At 45.2% G+C, this 13,596-nt stretch overlaps 1 pseudogene; it reads left to right on the top strand.

Moving 5' to 3' along the window:
• The first annotated feature begins 904 nt into the window (after nt 1–904).
• On the top strand, nt 905–13,316 carry LOC134015958 (RUN domain-containing protein 3A-like; annotated as a pseudogene).
• Nucleotides 13,317–13,596: the final 280 nt, after the last annotated feature.

Raw genomic sequence — 13,596 nt, 5'->3', positions numbered from 1 at the left:
TCGCTTCCTTGTTCTGCACTGATACTGTAGATATGCCCCGTTCAACACTGATACTGTAGTTATGCCCTGTTCAACACTGATACTGCCCTGTTCAACACTGATACTGTAGCTATGCCCCGTTCAACACTGATACTGTAGTTATGCCCCGTTCAACACTGATGCTGTAGCTATGCCCCGTTCAACACTGATACTGTAGTTCTGCCCCGTTCAACACTGATACTGTAGTTCTGCCCCGTTCAACACTGATACTGTAGCTATGCCCCGTTCAACACTGATACTGTAGCTATGCCCCGTTCAACACTGATACTGTAGCTATGCCCCGTTCAACACTGATACTGTAGCTATGCCCCGTTCAACACTGATACTGTAGTTCTGCCCCGTTCAACACTGATACTGTAGTTCTGCCCCGTTCAACACTGATACTGTAGTTATGCCCTGTTCAGCACTGATACTGTAGTTATGCCCTGTTCAACACTGATACTGTAGTTCTGCCCCGTTCAACACTGATACTGTAGTTCTGCCCTGTTCAACACTGATACTGTAGTTATGCCCTGTTCAGCACTGATACTGTAGTTCTGCCCCGTTCAACACTGATACTGTAGTTCTGCCCCGTTCAACACTGATACTGTAGTTATGCCCTGTTCAGCACTGATACTGTAGCTATGCCCTGTTCAGCACTTTGAAATTAGAGGTCCATGACATCAGCGGAGGCCAGATCATACAAGTTCACTTCACTATGAGTTTTTGTGACCTCTTGTTTGTAGTACTCAGTACACCTACCACTTACAATGAATTCCAGATCACTGGGTATTCCAAACTGCAGCTACAAACCGAAATGGATCCTGGCGTCAGTTACAAGGAATGCGGCTTTTTATGCAATGCAGTGCGTTGGTCGAAAACCGAGATGCGAACTATGCAGAAGCCCTGCGATAGATTGTGTGTTGGCTGTAAATGGACAGTGGCAGCCAGGGAGAGGTACAGTGGAGCAATTGTGTTGTTGTCTTAGGAGCACTATTGAATGGCTGAAGGACACATTGTTGTACACAAGGCAAATGGTAATGACATCACTCAACTTTATGGCATTGTTCCAACATCCTTAGTTAAATAAGCACTGGCCATGGTGTCAAACAGTTTTCTGCATGTGTCCACGTTCTAGCAGGTTAGCTGGTGTCTCTCTTTTTAGGGGCCAAACCCAAAAACCTGCAAGCCCCGCGGCCTCTCCCTGATGACACTGATGTTGACCATCAGCATGGTGAAGCGAGGGCGGTGTTGTACTCCATGTAAATTGGCCTGCCCACGTTGAAGGTGGGCAGAGAGAACACATGCCTCTGTCACAGAGGTCTCTTTGTCTCTTGTTTCTGGAAGGTTCTCTGTGAAGACGCTCCTGGAGAAGTATACCGCCGAACCCATCGATGACTCGTCCGAGGAGTTTGTCAATTTCGCCGCCATCTTGGAGCACATCCTTAGCCACCGCTTCAGAGGTAATGTGGGATCTGAACTCTCACCTATACAGCCAAGGCGAGGCAAAGAAGTGCTCAGTTCCTCTGTATTTTCTAAAACTCTAGTTGTAAGCTGGGGAACAGGCCTGTGTCAAATTCATAATAGTTTTGGATTCAAATATTTCTGAGCTAGATTAATCTTGCCTGGTGCAATTGAGCCAAATAAAAGGACCAGAACACAGGGTTTGCCCTTTTTGAGAGAACTTCATAAGTTCCAATACACCAGACAGGCTCAGTAAAGCGTATAAAATTATTTGAATCCAAAACAATTAAGTATTTGACCCAGGTTTGCCAACAACAATAGCACAAGTGCAAGAACATCATATCAGCTTCCTACGCTTACTGCAGTGAAGGACACAGCGCAAGGAATGTATATTTACTTTTTAAGCAAATAACATCTCAGCATGCATCGGTTCATGTACAAATATTGTGGCTTGGCCTGGGTGCCTATAAGTATGACTAACTTGCCCAAGACAGACAGTGGTTAAGGTAAATGACTGGGACACTGGGACAAGGTTGGTGGTTCGATCCCTGGTGTAGCCACAATAAGATCCACACAGCCGTTGGGACCTTGAGCAAGGCCCTTAACCCTGCATTGCTCCAGGGGAGGATTGTCCGTACGTCGCTCTGGCAAATGCTATAATGTAATAATATAATGTTTATGTCATGTTAGGAAAACAATACTTATAATCAATACATTTAATCTCATGTTTCAATGGTTTTTTTATTAAGTCATCAAATCTTTTCTGAAAACCATGGGTATCAAAATTATACAATTACTGTAAATAAAATCTAACAAACTTGAATTTCCAATATATTTTTACTTACGTTAATCTCAGTCTAAAGGAACTATATTGTGTCATTCTGTTACTTTGTTTCACTTAGGTATAAACCCTTTGTCATCCATCACCATGGGCAAAACCAAAGAACTGTCAGTTGAAAAGAGTCAGATGGTAATTTACTGTCACAAGTCTGGTAATGGAATCACAGACATTGGTTGCATCTAGGGTTCAAGTCTCAAAAACAACCATAATAGCCACCTCCATACCAGCAAACTCTTTGAAGGGTTTAACAAAGAGAAAAAGTAAAAGAAACACAATAAATTGGAATTATGAGTAGAGTGCTATGCTCAGATGTGAACCCAAATTGAACTTTTTGGCCACCATCAGTAAACGCCATCAGCATGTTTGGCAGCAAAAGAGGTATGTATGCAAGGAGAAGCACCTCATACCTACTGTCAAATATGGCGGTGGGTCATTGCTGTTTTTAGGATGTTTTGCTGCCAGTGATCCAGGGGTACTAGTTATCTATGACATAATGAATTCCTCAAAGTAGCAAGAAATTTGGCTGAGGAAAGAGGCTGAGACATCCATGTTCTGCAAAGTAAAAAAAACAGGGGTGCCAATAATTGTAAAACCTGTTTTTTGGCTTTAAAATCTTTTTTAAGACTGGTTGAATCCATTCAATCATAATAAAGCACACTACTTCAATCACGGTATTATTTTTAGGTTACAGTATTTAGCGCATATTTATCAAGGGTGGCAAGAAGTCTGGAGCCCACTGTATGTATACTGTGTTATTTAAGAAAGTAGCATTAAATCGAATATGAATTTGTTTTCAAAGAGCTGAATGGCATATGTAAAAGTACTGAGCTTGGTTGTTGTTTTGGACCAGGTCCTGGAATATGGTTTAGCTATGACGGTCAGCGCAGCTTCTGGGACTACATCCGCCTGGCCTGCGACAAGGTGCCAACAACTGCATCGGCAGCATCGAGAACATGGAGAACATCAGCACGTCACGCGCCAAGGCAAGCGCCCAGCCTGAGGCCGGATCCACGCAAAGCCAGATCCAGGGCGCCCCTTCCCACCCCCTGGCAGCCAGGCCCCAGACATAGTGTGGCCTTATCCCAGGCACACTGTGTCATTGTAATGGCATGGTGACATCATAGACTAATCCCCAAGAACAGGCCCTGGGGTTCTATGGTGATGCCCACTGGTGCTGGGAGGGGGAGGGCGCATTTATTATAGGTGTGTGAACGACATGTACTGTAAAGAAGCAGCTCTGAGGTGTAAAGGTCACAGGTTTGAAGGGAAGAGTGCGGGAGTGCGGAGGGAGGGACGAGACTGAGCGAGCAGCTGAATTCTGTGCTGCTTTAAAGGGATGGAGGGCATGGCCGCTAGGCTAACACATGAAAAATACCAGCTCATGAGGACTTGGGGCCTCTGTGCCATGTAGAATACCACTGTGGCATTTTGTGAGGGCTTGGAGACCTTGTGTCGTGTAGTGTACCACTGTGTGGATGTTTTTTCAGGACATGGGGGTGCACTGGAGTCTATTACTCTGTACGTTTATAGCGGTGCTGGAAAGCAACAGCAGAGTAACACGGAGACGGCAGGGAGGCAGCACACGGAGTCTCTGGTGTGTGTGTGTGTGTGTGACGTCTGCAGTGTGTGTGTGTGACGTCCCCCTTCTCGCTGCAGGGCCGGGCGTGGGTTCGAGTGGCTCTGATGGAGAAGCGGCTGTCTGAATATATCGCTGCAGCCCTGAGGGACTCGCGAACGACCAGGTCAGCAACATGACGCTATGTTTGACACAACAATAAGCCACACAAAATATTCTCAAAAGGGAAAATAAAGTGTGGATGTGAAACTCACCTACGTATTTACCTATTAGCCATGCTGGTGGGGGTCAGGTTTTATGGATGGGTTATAGTTATAGTGGAAGAATCAGACAGACACTTCTGTGGCAGCTAAGGTTGTTCTGTAGCTGGCGTCATGCTGGTGCTTTTCCCTTGTCCGCTCTGAGAAGTGCCCTCTGTCTGTTCCAGAAGGTTCTATGATGACGGTGCCATCATGCTTCGGGAAGAGTCCACAGTGCTCACTGGCATGCTGATCGGCCTCAGTGCCATAGACTTCAGGTGAGAGATTCAAACACACTGACACACACACACACATGCACACACTCTCACACGTGCACAAACATGTACACACTCTCATACACACAACACACATGCACACACTCACACACACACACACACGCTCTCTCACAAACACAAACATGTACACACACTTCCTCACTCCCTTATACACACACACGCACACACTCTCCCTCACCCACTTACTTTTTTTACCCGCTTACACACAAACACACTCTCTCACATACAGCACATGTACATGCACACACATGAACCCACACACTTTCACGTACAGTACATATTCACACTCACATGAATGCATGCACGAGCGCACGCACACACACACAGACACTAGCTGGGCTTTTCCACGGTAAGCTACATTACAACTGCAGGATAATTTACTGGTCAAGTCCAATACAGCTACATAAAAGACTGACATATGCTTTTATAACACTCAGGAGGAAATAACTGTTATCACTCTCTATTTTGTAACTGTATTGGGCTTTTCCATCCAAATATCCTGCACTTGTAATGTCAGTTGACATGGAATTGTTCAGCTGTCTCTGTTAGCAGTGTCCTGGAGCTGCTTAAACAGACTCCATTTTGGCACTGCGTTCTGCTCTTTTTAGCCAGCCTGTTCTGGAGCAGCATTCTGACCCTCAGGGCTAACGGACCTGTTCAATGCAGTAACAGCTGGCAGGCTATGACTTGCTAAACCACTCTGTGAGAAGACTACTCATTGCTTGTGTACAGTAGTTCTTTTCCCACAGAGGACTTACGTGAGCCAACAGTACCGGCGATGAAAAGCTTGCTTTCTTCCTCAATGTGTATTGTTGTGTGACTTGTGGCTTGAGGACATCAGTCCCTCTGGTGGAAACCTGGCAGACTGCAGCTTCTTTGGGGCACGCTGTCGTTTGACTCATTCAGAATGGTGGTATTACATCCACCTAAGAATACCTTGAAAGATATTTCAAATTAATGAGTGGTTGCTTCCTATTAGTGTTGAATGTCAACCATAGACATCCATCCATTATCTGAACCTGCTTATCCTGAACAGGGTCGCAGGGGGGCTGGAGCCTATCCCAGCATATATTGGCCGAAAGGCAGGAATACACCCTGGACAGGTCGCCAGTCCATCGCAGGGCACACACATCATTCACTCACACACTCATACCTATGGGCAATTTTAGACTATCCAATCAGCCTAACATGCATGTCTTTGGACTGTGGGAGGAAACCGGAGTACCCGGAGGAAACCCACGCAGACACGGGGAGAACATGCAAACTCCGCACAGAGAGGCCCCGGCCGACTGGGATTCGAACCCAGGACCTCCTTGCTGTGAGGTGGCAGTGCTACCCACTGCACCATCCATGCCTCAACCAAAGACAGTCAACACTAATTACCATTAATTATAAGATGTTCCACTTGCAATTAGATTAGAAAAAAACTAATTTTTTTGTGCTATGTTCTATCACATTTTTAACTTGCTGTGCTTCTTTTTGCTAAATTTTCACCTCACAAAATTGTCCAGGAGTTCATCCTGAATGCACATTAGTATTATATTTTTTTCTCCTGCAGGGGTTTGATAGTTTTTAAGGGTTTTTTATTTCCCCTGATTTCATCCTTCATCTCCACTTTGCTCATATTTATTTACCAACATATCTCTCAGGGCTGCCCGAGGAGACTTCAGGTTTGGACATAATAATTAGGTATTTATTTTATCCAAAGCAACTAACAGTTGATTAGACTAAGCAGGGGACAATCCCTCCTAGAGCAATGCAGGGTTAAGGGCCTTACTCAAGGGCCCGTGTGGATCTTATGGTGCTGACACCGGGGTTTGAATCAGCAACCTTCCGGGTCCCAGTCATGTACCTTAACCACCCAAGCTACAGGCTGCCACGTCATGGATGTAAACCACCCTATTACACTGCAAGGTCAGGTCCAGACGACTGTAATGCCAGAGGGCAGTTGGTTTTATGTTGCAGTATCATGCATGATGTGCATAATGCAGTCTCTCTTTCTCTCCCTAGCTTGGCTTAAATATTTGAAGAGTAGGTTTTTTGGATTTTCTTAATCAAAATTCTTAGTCAGTGTTCTAGAACTCATTTCCCAGTAGTGATTCTTATATCAACATTGGAATGTTCAGTTAAGAACATTCTGATCACATATTTGTGATCTCAGACTTTAAAGGGTTAAATCACACGATGCTCAATCTCTTCCCAGCTTCTGCCTCAAAGGAGAAGTGCTGGATGGAAAGTCTGTGCCGATGATTGACTACACACCCTATCTGAAGTTCACACAGAGGTGAGGGCACCATACTAGGTGCAGGCTTCTTTCTTAGATATTTGAGATATTTTCTTACATGAGAGGCCCCCTTGGCGCTGCTCAAGATTTCTCCGGTGTTTCTGTGCAGCTACGAGTACCTGAGTGATGAAGAAGACCGGTGTAGTGTGGGCAGCAGCACCAGCGATGACAGCACCTCTGAACCTCCCTTCCTCCCCCTGGTCCCCCGCGAGGAGAGCTGGAGCAGCAAGTGCCGCAAGATGGAGCAGAGGTTTAAGATCGTCTACGCCCAAAAGGTGATGGAGCACAGGTTTAAGATTGTCTACGCCCAAAAGGTGATGGAGCAAATGTTTAAGATTGTCTTCACCCAAAAGGTGATCGCCTATGCCCAAAAAGTGATGGAGCAGAGGTTTAAGATCGTCTACGCCCAAAAGGTGATGGAGCACAGGTTTAAGATCATCAACGCCCAAACGATAATGGAGCCGAGGTTTAACATCATCTACGCCCAAAAGGTGATGGAGCACAGGTTTAAGATCGTCTGCACCCAAAAGATAATGGAGCAGAGGTTTAACATCGTCTACGCCCAAAAGGTGATTGCCTACACCCAAAAGATGATGGAGCAAAGGTTTTAGATCATCTTAGCGCAAACGGTGATGTGATGCAGCAGAGGTTTAAGATTGTCTATGCCCAAAAGGTTTAAGATCGTCTACGCCCAAAAAAGTGATGGAGCAGAGGTTAAAGCTCGGCTACACCCACAAGGTGATGGAGCAGAGGTTTAAGATTGTCTACGCCCCAAAGGTGATGGCGTATAGGTTTAAGATCGCCTACGCCCAAAAGGTGATGGAGCAGAGGTTTAGGACATGTTTAAGATTGGCTTAAAACGTGATTAGCCCCGGTTTCAATAGCCAAAAAGTAAAACCAATTTTTTTGTCACTGTCCTCAGCTAGTGGCCCATGTGAATGTTTTTGAAAATGTGGATTTCTGCTCAGATTATCACTCTCTACTCGGCTGTCTTTGTGCTATACTATATGTCTCTATCCCTCTCTCTCCTCTGTGCTATACCATCTGTCTCTATCTCTCTCTCCTGTGTGCTATACCATCTGTCTCTATCTCCCTCTCCTGTGTGCTATACCTTCTGTCTCTATCTCTCTCCTGTGTGCTATACCATCTGTCTCTATCCCTCTCTCCTCTGTGCTATACCATCTGTCTTTATCTCTCCCTAGCCGGGGTGCTATACCATCTGTCTCTATCTCTCTCCTGTGTGTTATACCCTTTGTCTCTATCTCTCCCTCTCCTGTGTGCTAAATTATATGTATTTATTTCTCTCTGCTGTGTGCTCTACCATCTGTCTCTATCCCTCTCTCTCCTGTGTGCTATACCATCTGCCCATCTCCCTCCTCATCTGCGCTGTGCTGCCTTTCTCTCTCTCCTGCGTGCTGATGTGTCTCTGTGGCTGCGTGGCTCAGGGTTACCTGGAGGAGCTGGTTCAGCTGCGGGAGTCCCAGCTGAAGGGGCTGGAGACAGAGAAGAGGAGCCTGGGCTTGCAGCTGAAGGAGCTCCAGGGCCAGAGCCACCTGCACAAGCAGGAGCTGGAGAGCGTGGTGCTGGAGCTGCAGGCACAGCTGTGAGCAGACGCACGCTCCATAAAAACACACTCCCGTGCAGGCACGCACATGTCCCCCCGTACAGCATAACCAAACTATCTCAGGCCGCGTGACAACCCTGGGGTGTCCGCTCTTCTCAGCCGGCCAGCTTCTGAGCCGTGTTGGTTTCCCTCCATCTCTCTCTCTCTCGGCATGTGTGCTCCTGCTCTCAGGCCCGCGGTGTGGGGCGGAGCACAGCTCTAAGCCCCTGGGCTGATTCACTAATGCAAGGTGCGTCTGCTCTCTCCCAACAGTAGGCTTAGGAGAGAGTATGCCAACACACACCCTGCAGATAAACACACACCTGTACAGTATTGCCATACCCTGCTGCAGGTACACAAACGCACCCACACACTGTTACGTCCTATTATTATTTTTCCGTTATTATTTTTGAAAGCAATCCTGGTAGGAGACCTGATCTCCGTGCGGGGGTTGGCTACACGCTGAGCCCGAAAATCTTTTGAAGATTAACTGAGGTTTATTTAGGTTTGTTTAGGCAGACAGGAACGGAGTTACTTGTCGGCCTTTTGTAACGTTGTTTCATTCCCACTCCGCATTCTGCATTCCATTTATCTGTCCTTTACCCTATCACGACCTGACGCTAGACCGGGTCGTAACGCACACACTCACACACACACGCACACACACATGCACCCACACTCCTGTACAGTATAAGCATACCTTACTGCAGGTACATACACACATACACACACACAAACACAAATGTACAGTATGGCCACGCCCAGCTGAAAGTACCCATGATGCAGCCTTCCCGTATCCACTTCAGGGCTTCTCTAATGACCTCTGACACCAACCACCTGGCCAAGGAACCACCCATCCATCTGGTCAACCAGCGGTCCCCACTCCGAACCTTCAACAACCAGAAAGATGTGAAGAACATCCGCAGGTGAGTCACCAAGCTTCGAACAGGACCAGGCAGTTTATTTAGGTTTGTTTAGGCCAAACAAGCCAAACAAGATTACTCTCCGTAATGCTTTCTAACTAATCTGCATCACATTAAAAATTTAATTTGATTTCATAATTAGGTTAACCAGAGCCAACAATTACAGGTTTATTTATAGCAAGTCCAAATTCTGTGATTATGCATGTCTGTATATTCATTCACACATCGATATTCCTAAACTGTCCGCCACCTAAATATGACACATTACACTTTGTCGGAAAGGGAAGGAAACCCCACACAAGAAGCTTGCCATGTTTTACATCACTGAAATTGGCCTAGCAATGCATTTACGCAACAATAAGAAGTAGTTCAAGATAGCATGTGCTTTGGTATAGCAAAAATATAATTTTCTTTAAAATGGCTGGATGGATTACGAAATAAACATCAACATTAGTCAGAAAACAGCCATAGCTTCCTAACCAGGTGGGATATTTGGTTCCATAAATATGTCTTCATCGAATAATTTGCTAAACAAACTTTAAAAGAAGTTGCATGTTTATTCATGCAACTTCTGAAATGTATATTTTAGTCTTATATTGGAACATTATTTTTTGATGTAGAGAAATGGTATCAAGGATTTTTAGAATATGCCTTTTAGTGTCTGAGTCTGTGGCTAGGTGAGTGTTGAAAACCATGAGCGTGGCCAGGGGGAGGCAGACATTTTATTGGCCTGCTTTGCAAATAAGAGGCTGATGAGGTGTTCTCCCTAGCAAAGCACCAATAATTTGAAACGTTGACAACTTAACCACAAGGGGCCAAGGGGGATAGGGTTAATTCAAAAAAGAGATAAAGATTGACAAAGCAAACTTGTCTACTTATACAATAGAGGTGTGCACCCTCCTGGTGTTCAAGTCCAGGCCTGATGCAGACTGTGGCTCTGTGGGGGAAAAAAGGGGCTCTCCTATTTGAAGAAAAATGCAGTTGGTGCAGATGTGACACATGCAATACAATGCACACGGATGATGGAAGCTTTGAGCTGGGCTGACTGACACATCACATACACTTGACATTCAGTATACAGTACTGTACAAAAATCTTAGGCACTGTCAGTAGAAGAGAGCAAAGTTGAAATCTCCAAATATTCATTTTCAAAAAAAGATTTTTTTACAGAGAAATATTTAATTAAATAAAAGTAACATGTGACTACTTTTTAGATAGAAACAAATATTGATTTCATTTCACTTTTAACTGCTCTAATTATTCATTCATTCATTCATTCATTATCTGAACCCACTTATCCTGAACAGGGTCGCAGGGGGGCTGGAGCCTATCCCAGCATACATTGGGCGAAAGGCAGGAATACACCCTGGACATGTCGCCAGTCCATCTCAGGGCACACACACCATTCACTCACACACTCATACCTACGGGCAATTTAGACTCCAATCAGCCTAACCTGCATGTCTTTGGACTGCGGAAGGAAGCCGGAGTATCCGGAGGCAACCCACGCAGACACGGGGAAAACATGCAAACTCCGCACAGAGAGGCCCCGGCTGACAGGGATTCGCTGTGAGGCGGCAGTGCTACCCACTGCACCATCCGTGCCGCCATTATTATTGTTATTGTTCTTATTATTAGTAGTCGTAGTAGTAGTATTATCAGTGTACAGAATGTACTATAATTCTGATATGGTCAAGGGTACATATTTTTTAGGCCTGTTCATCATTTATTCTTCTTTTCCTTTGTCTTCAGGTTTTAGCTGTCTGTTTTGGAGATGCACCTTTGAATTACAAACCGTACGCTAACAGGGAGATTGTGTGCTGATGTACACTGATGTGTCTGTCTGTCTGACTGTCTGTGTTCCTTCTATAGGAGGAGTTTCCACTGTCTGAAGCAGATCTCCACAGAGTTCACCGATCAGTCTGATTCACCAAAAACAGATGAAGGCAGAATGGGGATGCCTGGTGCCAGCCCGGTATTCAAACTCACACTCACCACACACTCGACACACGAGCACAGGCATGTGCAAACACACACACACTTTCACACAGACACACTTTAACGTGCACACACACAGGTTCTCACATGCACACACATACACATACACATACAAACACACACACACACACAAGAACACACATGTACAGAATTCATACAGTTTTCTACTTGCAGAGCAGCATTCACCTTGAAAACCTGTGGGGAAAGCGCATGTCATTGACATTACTTTAAACCACATGCTGAGGGCTACACCAGCCCCGACATGTCGAAGAAAACATGTTTGTCAGTAACAGTGGTGGCTTTGGTTACTCTGTAGCTCGTTTAAATATCCTGCTCTATTTGCACTGGGTAGTTAAAAAACATTTGCTTAACAAAGCTGCTCATTCCTCTCTCCCAGGTAGAGGCTACGCCCCCCCTGTGTCAACCCCATGGGGCTCCCAGGTCTGCCTCCCTCCCCAGCTGCAAGTCCCCGTCCAACCAATATCTGGTCAACCCAGCCCCCTCTCCCAGCTAAGGGCTGCCACCACCTACCCCTGGGGGAGTACTGCGGAGCCCTTCTGGCCAATAACCTGCCATTGATGTCCCTGTCTGTCTTCCGTCAGCCGCTAACCCCAGAGACCGTGCTCTCCTGTACTGAATAGACGGCACAAGCAGGCTACCGTGCTAACGAATGATCGCGTCTGCAGGTCTTTTTAGTTTGGGATATGTTCTGTGCGATTGTGTGTGTGTGTGTTTTTGTGTGTGTGTATGTATGTGTGTGTGTGTGTATGTGTGGGGAGGGGGGGTTTCCATCACCATTCCTCATCATGCCTGGCCCTCGGGAGTAATCACAGGTTGAGAAGTCGGCGTGCCGAGAACGTCAAAAGTATATACCACCATTTTCCAGATGGACTTGCATTACAAGACTGCATTTCCCAGTCTCCGATCTCTCTGCTGAGGGATGACCTGTGACCATTGGCAGACTGAATTCGTCTTTCGTTTGTCCATGAGGCTCGTCTAATTGGCTGCTCTTCAGTTGTTAAATGGAAGCTAACTGGAAATATCCCATAACAAGCACTTGTTATCAAAATGGTGTATTCATGTTGGAGAGCTTTTGCATATATAGACACAATCTTTCAGAATAGTGTTCTCATTTATGCCATTAATTTACAGCCTATTCTTGTGTTTCAGAATGTCAATTTTTATTTATTTTATTGATATATGTACATGCATTTTGTGAATTCAGATATGTTTGGAAAACCTCAAGTCACAATAAAACTAATCTTTTGGGATATGATGATATTGATCTTATTTGTGAGTCATGTTCATTCACTTGAATACATTTGTCTTTTTAAACTTTTTTTCTCTCCATGGTGACATTCATCAAAGTGCCAGCAGAGAGATATTTTATTGAAACTGGCTTTTGGATCATGGATTTACTGAGCATATCTTCTCTCCAGATCCAAAAATTGTAATAAGCAGCAGGACAGGGCCAAAATATTGAAGTAACCTTTTTAGGTACCAGTGCAATTCCCGCAGATCACTGACAAATAGTCTTCCTAAAATATTCCACTTTTCAGCAATCAGAACAAAATGATTCTTTCCTAAGATTGCATGTTTAGTCATGTGTTTTCTTGAATATTCTCAGGGATTAGCAGAAGTGTTTTCAGATTTGATAACCATCTTAAGAGCTTTCGATGTATGTCTGACCAAGGCCTGCTTCTGATTCATGCCTGAGTATTTCAGGGTTTTGTCTGCACGCTTGTTTCTTCTTTCTTCAAATTATCCTAATCCTTTGAGACTCAGACACACAAACAGGTCCTATTCGCCACTCGGGGGTTGTGAAATTACCTGGGATGGATGAATTGTTATTATTATTATGTGTCTCACCTCCTGCTCTCCTACCGCCCTACTACTTGTGCCCTAGACCCCATCCCCTCAAACCCCCAATCACGCCTGACATCCATTTGTCACCTCCCTTGTTAACTCCTCTCTGTCCTCTGGCTGCTTTCCCTCAGCATTCAAGAGGGCCTACATCACCCCACTCCTAAAGAAACCCACTCTACACCCGTCCTGCATTCAAAACTACCGTCCGGTATCTCTCCTTGTTCGTTGTACGTCGCTCTAGATAAGAGCGTCTGCTAAATGCCATGTAATGTAATGTAATGTCATTTACTGAAGTAAACAATTAAGTCGGTATGCCTATAACCACAGAGTCCCACCTATTAACCGAACCTGCCTCTTCTAAATTATGTGGTCAGTTTCCAAATCATCCTACCCTAGCCACATTGCTGTGATACTCATCTTCCCTGCATTACTTCTTTAACCAGGGGCTCTAAACAGGTGCAGTTGTGCAAGAAATGGGCAGGGTAACT

The sequence above is a fragment of the Osmerus eperlanus genome, unplaced genomic scaffold, assembly GCF_963692335.1.
Source record: "Osmerus eperlanus unplaced genomic scaffold, fOsmEpe2.1 SCAFFOLD_440, whole genome shotgun sequence".
NCBI classification, from domain to species: Eukaryota; Metazoa; Chordata; class Actinopteri; order Osmeriformes; family Osmeridae; genus Osmerus; species Osmerus eperlanus.
The sequence above is the reverse complement of the archived record's forward strand: the minus strand, read 5'-3'. Positions and strand labels throughout refer to the sequence as shown.